Genomic DNA, 17,377 nt, shown 5'->3' with positions numbered 1-17,377 from the left:
GAGGCAGATAAGAATCCGTCATCTGGCTACTACGGAATCAGGTGTAAATGGTTGTTCCTTCTGCGCTTCGTTAGACAGGGCGGAGGAATTGTTACCCTGTTGCTAAGGAAAAAGGCAGGGGCTGTTCCCAGTTGCCATGGTGACAAGGTAAGAGCGCTCCCTCGGTACCACCATAAATTTATGAGGTGGTTTCTTCTCCTTGTTGCTATGACAATGTAGAGAGACTGTTCTCGTTGTCCCCCACCAACCCCCCCCCCAACCGCCGCCGTCGCTAAGAGGTGGAGGTTGGGGCTGTCCTTTCCTCGCCGCCCAGTTGCCTTGGAGACGGCGGGTGCCCTGGCCCCGCCCCTCTCGGACTGACAGCGGTGGCCGCATCGCGCCTGCGCAGTGCTCTCTTCCCCCGCAGTCCCTGTGCGTTGAAGCCGGAGACCGCGGCGGCCTCTGCCAGGACCCCTCGCCCCGGAGCCTCCGGCCGGAGCCGCAGCCTCAGCCGCAGCGCCCCCGCCGCCTGTTCCCCGCCCCGCCGCCTCCGCCGGAGCCGCCTCGCGCACTGTGAGTCCCGGCCGAGGCGACCGACGCCGTGGGGCTGAGTCAGCGAGAGGCCCGGGCCCGGGCTGGGGGAGGGGAACCGGGCTGCCCCCCTCGCCTCCCCACCCGCGCCCCCGCCCCCCCAGCCGCGACTCACCCCCGCCGCCTCTGTCCCTCCATCCCTCTCTCCTGGGTTCCCGGCGGCGGCCGTCAGGCCTCCGAGCCACTCCCCCTCCCTGCCGTCCCTCCGGACCCACCCCAGGGTTGGGGAGTCGGGGCGGGGGGGGGGGGTCCTTCCCCACGAGATGCGGCGCCACCGCACCTCCACGCGGGACTGGTTCTCTCCCCACAGCCCCGAACTGCCTCCAGTCCGCCCTTGTCCCTTCTCCTTACTCCTCTTGGGCCTGACACCTCCGGCCTCTCTGGTTTTCCCCAGTGATATGCCAGAAAAAGAGTGACAAGGGAGAAGGCGAGGGGAGACTGGGGGAGGGGGGACATTCTGCCTGCCCAAACCTTGGGGCCTCAGGTTTCTTACCCCACAAGCTCGTGCCCCGGCTGGTGTGGGGAAGCAGGTTTGGACAGTTCTGACTGGCTGCTAAGAGCTCATGGGGCTTTCAGAATAGATTTTGCTGAGGACTCAGCCCCATGGCGATCAGCTAGTGTTTAGTGAACACCCGCTAGTGCATGGTGGCCTTCTAGTGGGCTGGGCTATGGCCTTGGCTGGTGCTACGGACAGGGACTAGAAGTAGTGGGGGGGGCGGGAGGAAGGTTGCATTGGGGAGCTGAAGTTACTGCGCTTCCGGTGTGGTGTTGTGAATAAGCATCTTTCGGTACTATTTAGTATGCTTTTCTCTCTCTCTCTCTTTTTGTTTTTCTTTTCGTTTCTACTTTTTTTTTTTAATACAGTACAACCCTGGTGTACTGTGAGGTTTAGAAATAAGCCTGATTTCATCCATAGCAGGTGCTTACTGTTTGTGTGTTGAGGGCTTGTGGCAAGACAATCTCTGATACCTGTAAATTCCATGTAGTAACCAACTGAGCGATAGTGAGTTTGAACATAACATGTGCAGAGTGGAGAGGAAGAAGAACTGAGGTTGCTCCATGGTGTAGGTCTGAGGCCTGTACCCCCTGCCTCCTGCAGCTGTGAATCTTTGTGGGGGCTGTCACCTGATAGGGGTTCTAGCATATTTGGACAACTCCCTGGGTTATGTTTGTTACCAATCCACCTGCCCACCCTGCGTTTCCTGATCTTGGAGGATCCAAACTGTTTTCTTCTTCCAGCAGAAATGGAGCTGAAGTCATAGTTGGTGTCCATAGCCAGAAGCTGTCTGTTAATAAACGTGTCTCAACTTGAGGGCTCTTAACTACTAAGCATGTACCTCATTCCTCATTGCCAGCTTCCTTTGATTCTTTTTTTTTTTTTTTTGGCTTCCAGATTTCAGTGTGCTGTTAGCAAATATGTGTAACTATCAGCCAGTTAAACCCTAAAAGAAGCTTTGTGGTTTTTTTACTCCAAACTACAAAAGGAGTAGAGAGTTTACTTCGAAAAATCATGGTGAAGGACTCACCAATTTGGAGTCTGGGGGATTGCAAACAGTGAGAAATAAAGGTTGTGCTCCTTGACTTTGCTCAATCATGGCCTATTGGCAGCCTCCTCGGAGCCACTCCCCACCCCCATGCCCATCAGATTAGTTTACAGTAGCAAAGACGGCTGTCGCCCTAGTTTTAAACATAGAGATGAAGTTCAGGAAAACTACAGCCCCCATGCAGCCATGCAGTTTCTTCTGTTTCGAATGCCAGTCTGGGGTTTGGCGGGATGCACCTGCCTGTGGGGCGATGGGAGCTGTGGGGCCTGAGAGTTGCATTCCTTCTGTGTGGTCCTCTGTGTTGCATAGCTCACCGAAATACCCGGGCAGGGCAGGAGCAGACAGCTGTGCTGGAGAGCTGCTCCTCCTGGGTTGAGTGTATTTTGGGAATCGGCGATATTACTGGGGTGGAGGGTTGTGAATTAAGAAGCAAGAAAATGTGTCGAGGCTAGATAGATGAGGAGGGTGTGAGTAAAATGTTCCCTTTCCAGTTTGCTGTGGGACGGTACGTTTTCAGAGCATCACAGTGATTTTTATATGGGTTAATTTGCCTTTGAAATCCATACCGATGTTTTATGGGATAATGATGGAATGCCTTTGAAATGGCTACTATTGGGAAACAGGACTGATCCCTGTGCCTTATACATTGCCTATCCAGTTGTTACTGAATGTAATTGTTAGGATCAGGGAGACGGGCATGATTTGAATCAAGTTAGACCTACCTCTATGTAGTCCATGTGGTGGTTTCATAGCATCATATTTCCCTGATTCTAAGACACCCCAGCAATTTACCGACAGCTCTTAGTAAAATCGTTTAACACAACCAGATCAAAATATATATGTTGATTCTAAGGCATATCCTAATTTCAGGACCATTAACATAGCCAGGAAGTGGCAAGACTTGAAGGAGGCTTCATGTGTCTTAGAACTGAGAAGGGATGATGTTTGTAATATCTCTGGGTATGTGATGATGCCATTACTGCCCTACCATCCAGAGGGTGCCTGCACTGTGAGGACGGATTTCGTCAAATCCTTCCCCCAAGCCAACCTACTTTATGGGTTTATGTGTGTAAGATGATTGACTGCCAGTAGGCATAGGAGTTGACTATTGAACAGAGGAAAGCTCCTATGTAGGCATCCAACCCAAGACCTTAATATGGTACCTTCCAGAAGCTGAGCCAACTAGCTGGCAGCAAACGTCTTATGAGCTATATGTGAACTTAGCTGGATAACATCTTTCAGAAGCTGAACAGAAAATAGTATTTTTCTTTTTTTTTTTTTAATTTTTTTTTTCAACGTTTATTTATTTTTGGGACAGAGAGAGACAGAGCATGAACGGGGGAGGGGCAGAGAGAGAGGGAGACACAGAATCGGAAGCAGGCTCCAGGCTCCGAGCCATCAGCCCAGAGCCCGACGCGGGGCTCGAACTCACGGACCGCGAGATCGTGACCTGGCTGAAGTCGGACGCTTAACCGACTGCGCCACCCAGGCGCCCCGAAAATAGTATTTTTCTAAAGTGGCATGCGTCTGCCCTTGTTTACAGACACGTTCAGAAAGATCCTAAAGCACATGCCCGACCCCTGTGTGATGTTAGAAGTAGAGGGGACTTCAGTTGATGTAGTTCAATGTTCTCTTTTCCAGATTTTAGCGTGAGACATTAAAAGTTAAGTGATTTGCCTGAGGTCATCCAACTAATGTAGAAAGTATGTAAAAACACTTTGTAAACTGTATATACCATACAAGTGAATGTTGGTGGTTATTAGTGGCTGAGTCAGGATTAGAACCCAGATTTCTAGACTAGAGCTAGTCTACACTACTACCTTGCCCCACCCCTCATGTTTAATATTCCAAAGGCTTTTAATAAAAATAATTTACTAGTCTGTAATTAGTCCCACAGACAAAGACTTGTTTTATTGTCTGAGATGTTGCAAAGCTAGGTAAAATCTAGTGTCCTGCTGTCTAATTAAATATTTATTCTTGCTGCCTTAAAAATAATAATTTTGTCTCACACACTCTGACCTGAGGAAGGTTTTGCTTTCAAAAATTTGCATCATCTAATATAAAGTAAATGGGAAGGTGGGTATTTGAAGCCCTCTCAACTCCTCATCTGTGAGGCTGCTGCATCCCAGGAAGCCGGATGCAGAGGGCTGAAAGGGGCCAAGAGGAGGAGAAAACTGGGTTATCTTCCAGCTCCCAGACCGTAACCTTCTGTAGTTCCTGGAAGCCCCGGTGAGATCTCTAACCCCTCTCCTTGAGAAAGTGAGGCGGTCTGGCCTCTGGAAGCAGACAGACCTGAATTCAAATGCCAGTCCTGCCACTTCCTGGCCTTGGGGGGCTGTGGAACGTCCGAGTGCCAGTTCCTCACCTGCAAGCCTGGGGTGATAACCTACCTGTTTTTCAGGGTTGTTGTGGGGATTACACGAAAGAAAGTACGTAAAGTACCTGCTGAACAAGAGATAGCAACCACTATTTTGTATTGCTAGTGTATAAAATAAAAAACCCTACTTTCAAAATTGTATCATGACTTAAATCCATCTTGGACCCTCAATTCAGCAGCCCCCATCTCCCAGCAGCTCTCTCGTCATGTTTGACATGCACAGAGAGAAGACTTGTCCTGTGAAACCTGGCACTTGCAGTGTTATTCCAACTGCCAAAACCGGAGTATATGAAATGCCCCTTTGTGTCCATGGATGCAGCTGACCTGGTTGTCTGAAGGCCTGGCAGGGCAGGAGCACTTGACTAGGAGAGTGCCGACTTGGTGTGTTTGTGTGTGTCTTGGGGGCAGTGGGTCCTCCAGTTGGGGAGGCCAGTCTGGGGAGTGAGCTTAATTTGAAATGAAAAAGCCGCTGAGCTCTCCGTTGTGACTAGAGTTCCCGTGGCTTTCATGCACTTTCTCGACTGTTCGAGATGGAGCCCGCGTGGGCGACCTTGCTCAGGCCAGCTTCTGCGCCTGCCCGCCCGGGAGAGCTGGAGGGCCAGGGAAGGGAGCTGTCCATCTTAGGAGGGAAGCCTTCTTTCTAGTGAGGAGAGGTAGAGGGAGGTCATCTTGGAAGGCAACATCTCCAGATGGGAAGATGGGATCAAGGCAGAGACTACCGAGTAATTAAGGAGCCAGGGCAAATCAGTCAGGCCCAGAACACAAGTGAACTTGAAGTCCTACAAGTGTCACTTGGGAAGAAAATGCCCAGGTGTAGGCATCTAAAGACTGAAAAGATAAACACAGTAGGTTTTACCTCTTGGAAGCAGAACTTGGGTGTGGAGGAGGGAAAGGGAGACTCAGAGGGGAACTTTTACTTTATGTGCTTCTATATGTGAATTGTTTTGAGAGACATGTATGCTTTTTTAGTTTAATGCAGACCAACAGAGTTAGCAGTGGTTGTTTTTTTTTAAGTGTATTTATTTATTTTGACAGAGAGGGGGAGGGGGAGGGACAGAGAGAGAACCCCAAACAGGCTCTGCGCTAGAAGCCCACGTGGGGCTCAGTCTCACAAACCGTGAGATCATGACTTGAGCCGAAACCAAGAGTCATATGTTTAACCGACTGAGCCACCCAGGTGCCCCATCAGTGGTTGTTTTTCACTGAGCACATTTTGGTACCAAAGAAGCCGTTGCCTTTACTCGGAGCCTTCAGTGCACGGGACAGACAGGGTTAGCCTGCTTCCCTCCGGTCGGCCGAGCCAGTTTACACGAAGCCAGCCTCTTACGTAAGGGCAGGAAACTCCAAAGTGGCTGCTTCCCTGGCAGCCCAGCATGCTTCATTGACCTGCTACCTCCCCACCTCTTCCTCGTCTTTTCCTTCCCTTCTTAAGAACAGTCCCTTCCTCTTGCCCAGTTGAATTCATCATCAGTATTCCAATATTCAATTGTGTTTCCTAGCCAAATGTCCTATCCAGTATAGAAAGAGGGCACACCTACCATTCAGACGCATGCTTTGACTCGCTCAACCAGGAGTTAGGATGGGTCATGCTGAGTAATCCACATTCCATCACCTAATCTTCCCCTTTGGCCAAAAGTACAAATTTGCGACAGTTGGCTAAGGTTGGAGAGGCATCCTGTGGCCAAGGATGGTTTTTCCTCTGTGTGGAGTTGACCAGCCAATACCAGCCTAAGCCCTGAGTCTTTTTCTCACTAGCGTCACGTCCTATCAGCTTTGCTAAACAGGCGTAATGTAACATCAGCATTTTGAGCTCTGGATGCCTCATTTGCCCAAAGTAAATAGGACGTGACCTATCTAAAATGTTTCAACTCCAAGTAAAATTACTTTTTTTACTGAAACTCTTTCGTGTGTATGGGAGATACACGCCACTGTGTGGTATGTTTAAAATAACTGAGCAAGAAACATTGCTTCAGTAATGTTGACAATGGATGTCAAAAGCCTTAAAAGGACATATATCCTTAGATGAAAAATTACCATTCTAAGAATATTTAGAAAATCAAGGGTGTATACAAAAATACTTATACAAGGAGTTTTATTAATGTAACATTATAAATAATATCAAACAGTTAAAATAGCCAAAGGATCAACAATTAGGGATTGGTCAGGCTTACCCAGATAAAATATTGTGCGTGCACACACACACACACACACACACACACCGCACGTACATTAAAAATCTTGTAGAAGAATTTTTTTAAGTTTATTTATTTATTTTTGAGAGGGGGGAGGGGCAAAGAGAGAGGGAGAGAGAGAAGATCCCAAGCAGGCTCCGCACTGTCAGTGCAAGGAGCCAGACGTGGGACTCGAACTCACAAACTGTGAGATCATGACCTGAGTTGAAATCAAGTGTTGGATGCTTAACCAACTGAGCCACCCAGGCACCCCAGAATATTTATTGATACCGGAAACTTTAGATATAATAAGTGAAAAAAACGGATGCAAAATAGTATGTCAAGAATGATACCATTTTATAAAGAAAAATGTGAAAAGAGGTTAGAAGGGCATATGCCAAACCATAGGTGATAATCTTAAGTGATATCACTTAAGCATGGGATTATAAATAGATGCAGTTTTTTCATAGTGCTTTTTACGGTTTCCTAAAATTGTTCTGTTAAGCAATTATAACTTTTATTATAAAACTTTTAAACTAGTGCTTTATAGGGGCTCCTGGGTGGCTCAGTCGGCTGAGTGTCCGACTTCGTCTCAGGTCGTGAGCTCATGGTTCATGGGTTCAAGCTCCACGTTGGGCTCTGTGCTGACAGCTCAGAGCCTGGAGTCTGCTTCGGATTCTGTGTTTCCCTCTCTCTCTGCCCCTCCCTTCCCCTGCTCATGCTCTGTCTCTCTCTCTCTCTCTCAAAAGTAAATAAACATTAAAACAGTGCTTTATAGATTCCATGTAGTAGACAATCTCAAAGAAAATCACGAGATATTTAATTTATTTATCATTATTTGGTTTCACTATTATCAAAAACACTTTTTGAATGTGTTTCTTTAGATACCACTTTATTTCTTCTTTGAGAGAGAACATGCCTGGAATATCGTGTAGGTGTGTGACTCAAAAACATGGCCTAGATGCCCAAGTCCATCATCCAGAGAAGTACTCTCGCTTGACTCAAATGAGACGTAAAAAAATATACATATGAAAAGAAAGTATCTTAAGATAGTCTTCCTTGCCTCTTACCTTTTGCTGTTTAAATTTATCAGAAGGTTTCAGTAAAACCTGTATAACAGAGCTCTGTTTTGGGTGGGCTTTCTTCCCCAGTGTCCTGGAGGCCTTATCTGAGGCTCGCTGTCATGTTTTGGTGGTTGTGTACCTATCTGAACTCTTTTTGAAAGACTGTGCTCAAGCCTGCGCAAACTCCTTTCTCCCTTTGCCTTTGGCATGTTCCGTTCAGCCATCAGCTCAGAGGTCCTTTTTCTTCCAAGGATAGAGAAAGTTGGGTGCCCACCAGTAGCCACCTGATGGGCAGAAGCCCCCTGCAGGGACAGACTGGGCAGCTCCCCTCTTTGCCACACCAGGTCCATGGAGCTCCTGGCTGTGAAGGGAGGGGTGGCCCAGTAGCTGTCCTCTCGCCTCGTCTTTCTTGTGCACGCACACACATCGTGTGTTGCCTCCATGGCCCAGCCCAGAGGACTGATACCTGCCCTCCACCAGTGGTGGTGTCTACTCACCTCTGAGCACTGGGGATTCAGGTCTTAGAGTTGAGGGACATATGGCCGGTCACACAACTTGGCATATGCTGCCATAAATGTTTGCTGAGCAGAATCTGCCTCGTCAGGATGGTTCTGACTACCCAAACCCTTGTCCCAGATGGGGTGGAGGCCTTCCTAGCCACCTGGGATTATTAGTGAACAAATCTTTGGGCATGGCTAGCTGGAGATGCTCCATCACCTGAGAGAGTAATTAGCAGAGAGGCATTCATCTTGTCTTGAGGGTGTGATTGTCCTGGTCACCTTGTCATTTAAGTGGGGTTTCCTGATTGGTAAGAATGAAACCTTAGCTGCTCTGAGTCAGCAAGACCATAGTTGGACTAACATGCATTGTGCCATGTGAAAGGGGCAGGCCTTGGACCGCTGGATGGAATTAAATATCTGTTCCCATGTGAGGAGTGTCTCACTGAAGGCTTATCTCCAGTGGTGTAATATGTAGTGTGTAGCTAGACTTTTCTGCAGCACAAGTCTCTTGGCAGACAGCTGCTAGCCCCAACCCCTTTCCTGTGGATTATTGCCACTTATCAGGGACTCTGATTTAGTCTCTGATTTGTTCTGATTTTAGATGGGTAGGGTTCACGGCTGAGAGCTCCCAGTTTGGGCATCCTATTAACACCTTTAAGTGACAGGACCACTGCTAAGTACAGAGATGTGTTATGCTGGCCCCAAAATAGCAAGGTGCAGTGTTTTGAGACTTGATAAGACTTGTATTCCCCAGAAAGTACAGTTTCCAGGTTTATAGGTTATTCATACCAAGTTACATATTGTCTTCTCAAGGCTTTATTCTAAGTATATCTCAACAAGTACTCCCCAGGTCCTTTCTGTTTTGTATTCTAAGTCATATGCAATTTAAAAGAAGTGAGATTTAAAAAACGAAAAAGAAAATAAGTTTCAAACCCTGTCTCCATAAGGAGATCATAGTCTGGTTTGGAAGATAAGACACATGTGTGAAATGACTAGTGTATATGACAACATCGAATGTCAGCAACATATTTGTCGTGCTTTGTTGTATAAGATGTGGTCTTTGTCCTTAAGGAACTTGTCTAACATTCTGCCGAGAGTCAAACAAAAGTGGTACAAGTCACTACAACACAAGGGTGTGGGAACCCCAGCAGCAATAGGAAGGGGTGCTTTGGTAAGCACTTCCAGAATGCACTATTAACACACTTGCAGAGTGACCCTGAGCTTGTAGGAACAGGGAGGGCTTCAGAGAGGGAGACATACTGGGGCTGGGTGAGCAGGATGATGCCGGGTTCTGTCCACCAGAGGACAGATGAGTAAGGGAGTTCAGGTAAAAGAAATGAAAAGAACAGTACATTGCGTGTACTAGAGAGTCTAAATTCAACAAGGATTGTGAGAGGGAAATAATCATTGTGAACTGGAGTGATCGGAAAAGACTTCACGAAGGAAGCAGAGCCTGAACTTGCCCTGAAGGCAACAAGCAGGCTTTCAGGAGACAGGAGCCCAGAGAGGGCTTTCTAACAGCCAAGGAATGACTGGGAGCAAGTGTGATGGGGACTGTAAGCAGGTCACCCTTACCAAATTAAGGGTGTGACAGTTTGGGACAATATTGGCGACATTAGCCAGAAGTCAGGAAGTTGAAGAGACGGTTTGGAGAGAAGTTGCACTTCAGACATAGAGAACTAGAGGTGACAGTTGGAGACCTCTAAGTGGAGTGATCCCATAGACCCAGAAGCTGAGGGTGAGGCCGGGAATGGAGCTACAGAGATGAGAGTCAACAACACAGGAGGAGGGATGGCTTCCCTGAAAGGGGCTCTCTCCAGAGGTCTTGGGTATAGAGCACGAAGATGAGTGCTCCGAGTTACAGGCCTCGAGAATTGTCCGTAATTAGGGAAAGAGCAAAGAGAGGTGGGGAAGTTAGGATGATTCAGTAGCAAGGGAAGAGAAAAGAGGAGATGTCAAGAAGAGAGCTTTGGTGCTGCTGGCTTGACTAGACTCAAGGATCTATCCAGAAGAAGATCATGATGATTGCTGCGAATGTCAGTCCAGTAAAACCCTGGAGATGGAAGCCAAGTTGGGTAGTGTTAAGTGGGGAATCGGGTAGAGAGAAGATAGAGGCAATGGATGGTCACCAGAGAACGGCAACAGGAAAAGAGAGAAAAGTAATAACAGAAGAAGCAGCACGATCAAATTTCTTATTGTTATAATTCTATTCCTTATCAGCAAATGTATATAAAAATTTAATAAGCAGGTATTTTTGTTTATATGATTTTATGTATTAAAATGACCTCATCTGCACATTTCTCTGTATCAGCATAATTCATGTATTTGTCACTTCAAATATCCCATTGCAGTACACTTATCTTGATGAGCACTGAGTAATTATATAGAAGTGTTAAGTCACTATATTATACACCTGAAGCTAATACAACACTGTAGGTTGACTACACTGGAATTAAAATTAAATAAATAAATTAAAATAAAATAAACAAATATCCCATTCCTTCTGTGGTATTCTATTATATCGGTACCAAAATATGCTTAACTATCAATCTATTATTGGGCAATTGGGGTATTTCCAACATTTTGCAAGTTGCAAATATAAATATCTCTGCTCTGAACATCACTGCACAAGCTACTATTTTTCTTTTGTGGGTTTTTTCTTCAGGGTGTATCCCATAAAGCGGAATTACAGAGGCAAAGGGTACAAACAATGTTGGGCTTTGTTTTATTTTGTTTTTGATTTTCCCATTTGGCCCCTCCACCCCACCCCTCTCCCTCTGGCAACCACCAGTTTGTTCTCTGTATTTGTGGGTCTTTTCCTGCAGCATTTTAAAAAAATGTTTGTTATTGAGAGAGAGAAAGAGCGTATGCGCGAGTGGGGGAGGGGCAGAGAGAGGTGGAGACAGAGGATCTGAAGCAGGTTCTGTGCTGACAGCAGAGAGCCCGATGGGGGGCTCCAACTCATGAACAATGAGATCATAACCTGAGCCAAAGTTGGACTCTTCACCAACTGAGCCACTCAGGCATCCCATTTCTGTGGCATTTTTTTAATTGAGATATAATTGACTCATAACATGATAGCGGTTTCGGGTGTACAACATAGCGATTCTGTGTTTGTAGAATATATGTCTAGTTAACATCCATCACCACACACATAGTTGCAAATTATTTTTTTGTTGTGATGAGAACTTTTAAGATTTGCTGTCTTAGCAACTTTCAAATATACAGTACAATAAATAACTACAGTCACCATGCTGTACATATCCCCAGGACTTACGGTTTTTATAACAGGAAGCTTGTACCTTTTGACCTTCACTCATTTCCCCCACCCCTCATTCCCCATCTCTGGCACCCATCAGTCTCTTTTCTGTATCTGTGAGTTTGGTGTTTTTAGATTCCACATGTAGGTTTTTGCCTTTCTCTGTCTGATTTATGTCACTTGGCACTATGCCCTCAAGATCCATCCGTGTTATTGCAAATGGCAGGAATTCCTTCTTTTTTGTGGATAAGTGATACTCCATTCTGTATATCACCACATTTTCTTGATCCATTCTTCTATCAATGGATATTTTGGTTGCTTGCATGTTGTTGTTGTTGTTGTTGTTGTTGTTGTTGTTGTTGTTATACATTGTTCTCCATGGGGATCCAACCAACTTACAATCAGAGTAAGAGTTGAGTATTGACTTAGAATGATTTCTGATAATAAGGAGGTCTGAATATGTGGAATGGCAGAAGGGAGACGGAGTTATTGGAGGAAAATAATTGGGGTACAAGAGAGAAGGAGAGCAAAATAGGAAAGATCTTAGGGACACCAGGGAAGGGGTAGCTTTGCAGAGGAGGGAAAGGTTCCCTTCTACTGAGACTGGTAGGAGGAGAGGGTATGGCTCTTTCTACCCATGACTTACAGGGTGAAGCCCAGGGGAGTGACTGGAGTTCCTGCTAAGAAGACACCTTTTCCTCAGTGAAATGGAGCCAGGGCCCCTTGCTGAGGTAGAGGGTGAATGAAGTCTTGAAGGTCTGAATTCACTGCTCTGAGAAATGAGCCTGGGCGTACGAGAGATGAATGAAAGTCTTGTTCAGGGCGGAGGGCTGACTTGGACCCGGGGATTCATAATGGGCTAAATCTCTGAAGTCCTTTGCCCTAGGGAAGCAGCAGCAAGCCGCGAGCAGCGGGGGTGCGGGGCATGGGCATGTTCGAGGCAGGGTGTCTGAGGAGGCAGAATTTAAGGTGGCATTGACACCGCGGGCCCTAAGGTCAGAGGTGGAGGGAAGCGCTACAAATCTGAGGCCTGCTGGTTGTCAGCAGGAGGAGGGGGCAGAGTGATTACAGGCTCGAGTGAGAACAGAGCAGGTTTGGAATATGAGGGATGAGGAGTAAAGAGGTTATTGATGGAAGATTTTAATTTAAAAATTTTGAAGAGACTGTTTTTACTTTTAATTATTTACCACTGTGTAAGATTTGGGTGTTTTTACATGGGCATGTATCACCAGTAACATTAAAAAAAATTTAATATTTATTTATTTTGAGACAGAGAGAGCACATGCATATGAGCTGGGGAGGGGCAGAGAGAGGGAGAGAGAGAATCCCAAGTAGGTCCTATGCCGTCAGTGTGGAGCCCCACACGGGGCTCGATCCCATGAACCATGAGATCATGACCTGAGCCAAAATCAAGAGCTCAACCAACTGAGCCACCCAGGTGTCCCAACATTTTTTTAAACTGATAATTAAAATCTCAGGCGTAGGGGCACCCAGGTGGCTCAGTTGGTTAAGTGTCCAACTCTTGATTTCGGTTCAGGTCACGACCTCATGGTCTCGAGATCGAGCCCTGCGTCAGGCTTCTCTCTGGGCGTGGAGTCTGCTTGGGACTCTCTGTCTGTCTGTCTGTCTGTCTGTCTGTCTCTCTGTCCCTCAGTCCCTCTCCCTCACCTTTTTCTCTCCCTCTGCCCCCCACCCTCTCTCTCAAGTTAGAAAATAAAATCAAATGGTTAATTTAAAAAAAATCTCGGGAGTAGAGCTGTGCCTTCAGGGGCGGCTGGCTCTCTGAGATTGATGAAGGAGAGATGAGGATTGCAGAGGATCCCAGAGTCTGGCCTGTTAAGTGTTAAAACTGTGAGGTGTCTCTGCTTGACAACCAATAGCTCCTGTGGTCACAGCTTGTCACTAGAGAGCAGCACCCAGCCACCGGCCCTTCCCCACCCACAGACCAACACTGTTTCAAACCTGAGGACACCCGCCTTCCCTAGGCCCGGCAGCATTTTCGATGTGAGGTGGTGTGGTTCTGGCTGTTTCCAACCCCCTGACCAGGTGCCCTACAGAGCCATTCCTCTCTGGCCTCTGTCAGTGAAGGTTCTTCCTTCAGGCAGATACAGCCTCTCGCCAGGAACACAGTTTTGTGAGTGGAATATGGATTCCATTTCAGCCTCAAGCATCCCCTCCCTGAGTGCTTCGTGCAGTGTATGAACAGGTACATCTGTATATTCAGCCCTGTTTCTCTTCTTGCCTGTTTTGAAAGAGGCCCTTCCCTCCTGGTCCCTGTTTTTCTCATGTCCTCCTGGATCATCCACTTTGACCCTGACCCAGACTGACACCCATGGTTGTGGCCTGCATTTCACTTACCGGATTCACATTACCTTCAGGCTGCACCACCGAGCTATCTACACGGCTAACCAGGCACAGCAGTCGCAGGGGCTGATAGCAGGGAACTGAGCAAGGTGGAAATGCGTGGAAAGTCAGGTGCCAGCGTCAACATGGGGAGATGGAAAAGCGGGGGCACTCTGCATTCTTTCCAGGGCTTTCCACTGGGTCTAAACCTCGCCTGGCCATTTTGTAAATGCTGTTTCATTAAAGCCAGGACTGAGCAGGAGTATGGCTCCCTGCCAGTCCCTACCAGGAAGGAACAAACAGCTTGCAGTGCAGGCCTCGAGCCAGGTGGGGTAGGAGCTAACGTGCACTGTTTCGCATGTAGAATTTAATGGGCTCTTTGTAAACACAGCCTCCTGCCGTTGTTCCTTTCTCTTTTCTCCTAGGCAGCCTAGGTGAGAATAATTAGTGCTTGGCCCATAATTACTAAATGAAGAGGAAGACTACACCTGGTAGGCTGCAGTGCACGAAAGAACCTTGAACCTAGAGTTAGAAGACCTGGGCTCAGAGTTATGTGACCTTGAACAAATCACATCTCCTCTTTGATTCGTTTCCTTTTCTGTAAAATGAGAGCTCTTTGTATATGCTGTTCCCTCCCTGACACCCCCAACCCCCACTCCGGAACATTCTTTCCTGGCCTTTTTGGGCTAACCCTCCTTAACCTCACCTGCCTGGGCCTAAGTATCATTCCCTCAGGGAAGTGTCTCATGACCTCCACCCCAGCTCCATTACAGGTTGGGGCCTCCAAGACAGGACTTTTCAAATTGTGGATCACAAACTTTAATTGGTTGTGAGATCAATTCACTGAGTTATAACCAGTACTTTGTAATGAATAGATCAGAAAATGTCAGAGTGCATAGTTCATAGTAAGAATAAGAATTGTTTGAGGCACCTGGGTAGCTCAGTTGATTCATAAGCGTCCGACTTCGGCTCAGGTCATGATCTCATAGTTCATGAGTCTAAGCCCCGCATGGGGCTCACTGCTGTCAGCACAGAGCCTGCTTTGGATCCTCTGTCCCCTCTCTGCCCCTTCCTTCTGGTTCTCTCTGTCTCAAAATAAATAAACTTTAAAAAAAAGAATAAGAATTGTTTAATTAATGAAGCTTTTGTTTTATTATACATGTCTGTATGTGTATATATGTATTCTGGATTATAATGTAAGATATATTGGGGTGCCTGGCTGGCTCAGTTGGTTGAGCTTCCGACTTCGGCTCAGGTCACGATCTCGCGGTCCGAGAGTTCAACCCCCGCGTCGGGCTCTGTGCTGACAGCTCGGAGCCTGGAGCCTGCTTCGGATTCTGTGTCTCCCTGTCTCTCTGCCCCTCCCCTGCTCACACTCTGTCTCTCAATAATACATAAATGTAAAAAACAAACAAACAAAAAAAATGCTTTAATGTAAGATGTATTTTTTACTAAAAAGCTGAAAGCCATTGCTTTCAAAACACTCTAGTCATGTATTTTTCCTCTATAGCACTTAATGTGATTACATAGTTATTTCTGTGATTATTATATTACTGTTTGTCCACTTCACTAGACAACATGCTCCATGAGTCAAGGACCAAGACTGACTTACTCATCAGTATCAGACCTAGAAATAGTTGAGGCTCAACAAATAATTGCTGAACGAGTGGCTTTCTGAGGTGTGTTTTGTTGCCATCAGTCCTTAGTTCTGTAGAGTCATTCCTAGGAGTGAGTAAGTAGTGACTGTAATGATAAACTAAAAAGCCCGCACATTCATCCCTAATGGACAAGAGAACTGGAAAGAGCAGACCTCTGACGTTCATCTCCAGATTGGTAGTGGCACTAGAGACCAAGAGGTCTCAACCCAGCTCCTCTCAGAGGGAACTAGGAAGCAGATACCACTATCACCACTCTATTTAACAAGGTCTCACTTGAGCAGTGTCAACTTTCCAGTAAGATGGAGACAGAGACATTCAGAGAGCAAGACCCACCACATAATTTTGTACTTACATAAAAAGAAAATTGACTGGTCTAGGGTGGTCTCTCCCAGGGGTGCACTTCTGGCTCTCCTGGGTGTGGGTTACCAGACCCTGACCTAGGAGCCCACCAGGTTCCAAGGGTAAATTCAGAACTCCTTTTCTCCCTGCAGCACCTCCACCCTGCCCACCAACTGATCTACTTCCCAGGGCATCTTTCCAAACCTAGCCAGTCTGACAGCAAATAGACTACGCCTTCCACAACATAACAAGCCTCTGATTGTAGCCCGGAGAACCTCCTATGGCCGGGAAGCCTCCATCAGCAAGACCCAGCCAGGCACTGCTCTGCCCAGAGCTGTTCTGGGATGTGCTGAAGGTTGTAACTCAAGAAGACTTGTGACTCTTGAGGACATTGGGAACCCACTGATAACACAGGCCCTGTGAGGAGTATTTATCTTTATCTTTAAAGCTTACCATTAGAACTCAGATGGCCTTGCCAGCATCTAGCTGTTTTGTGGAAATTATGTTGCTTGCTGCCTGGAGCAGATGACCTCTTTGGGGGGGTGGGAGGGGACAAGGAAATAGCTAGTTGTTTTAGAGCTCCCAGAACTGTGAAGCATCTTAATTTATACATTGCTTTCAGCTCGGTTTTCTGGAATTGGCAGCCCTTTCTAACTGTCTCTCCAAAGAGGCTGCCTGTCAGCTTCTCTCAGAAGCTTTCCCAGGTATCTGAGCCACAGTTGGGTTGTTGTAGGCATGAAGTGAGCTGAGAGAAACAACTGGGAAGCCTTGATGACAGCTTGTCCCTGGGCGGCCGTTGCCTCTCCCCTCCGGTCCCTTCCCAATGGCGGGGACTGGGGGTTTGGAAAGGCATTCCTCCAAGACTGCTGGGTCTCCAGCTGTTTCTCTGAAGGACACTTTTAGGAATTTGGGATCGCTTGTCCCACTCTCACCCCTGATTTGTGTCCATGCATTAGCTTTCCCATGAATTAAAAAAATTCTCAGAAATCACTGTTAACTTGCCCATATTTTCAGAGAAGCTTCTAAGAATAATGTGTGTTTAACTAAAAACTTTAGTGTATAGCAATCCTCAAATCTCCTTTTTTGGATAGCAAGTGTAAGTCAAAATTGCCTTTAAAAATATTTTAAAATTAAAACACTACAGAAACACTTTAAGCAGAAATATATATATATATATATATATATATATATATATATATATATATATATACATATATATAATGGAAGGCACAGAGAAGACAGAGAGAGAGAAAAAATCCCAAGCAGGCTTTACGCTGTGAGCACAGAGCCCAACGCAGGGCTTGAACTCACAAACTGTGAGATCATGACCTGAGCCTAAATCAAGAGTCTGACACTTAACTGACTAAGCCATCCAGGTGTCCCTACACGCATATTATTTCTTTTTAAAAACATGACAGCTTATTATTTTTCATATGCAAAGAAATTGGAAAAGATAGAAAAGAGTAAATGAAAACATGAAACCCATTTGTAATTCTACTACTTGGATAGTAGTGGCAACCATGGGGTGGCTTAGGCGCTGCCCCTCTCCCAG

The 17,377-nt window shown here is 46.5% G+C and overlaps 1 protein-coding gene across 1 annotated transcript in view; it reads left to right on the top strand.

Annotated features, from left to right (window-relative positions):
- The first annotated feature begins 406 nt into the window (after positions 1–406).
- The window catches only part of MAPRE3 (microtubule associated protein RP/EB family member 3), a 54,032-nt gene continuing 37,061 nt past the window's right edge, over positions 407–17,377 (top strand). Inside the window, exon 1 of the mRNA XM_047069042.1 lies at positions 407–552. The gene's annotated coding sequence lies outside the window, so the exon portion shown is untranslated. The remainder of the gene's footprint in view (positions 553–17,377) is intronic.

This window comes from Lynx rufus, unplaced genomic scaffold, assembly GCF_022079265.1.
Source record: "Lynx rufus isolate CCGP_SWC_20201006 ecotype Redwood Valley unplaced genomic scaffold, mLynRuf1.p SCAF_8, whole genome shotgun sequence".
NCBI classification, from domain to species: Eukaryota; Metazoa; Chordata; class Mammalia; order Carnivora; family Felidae; genus Lynx; species Lynx rufus.
Note: the sequence above shows the minus strand (reverse complement) of the source record. Positions and strands in the feature narration are given on the sequence as shown.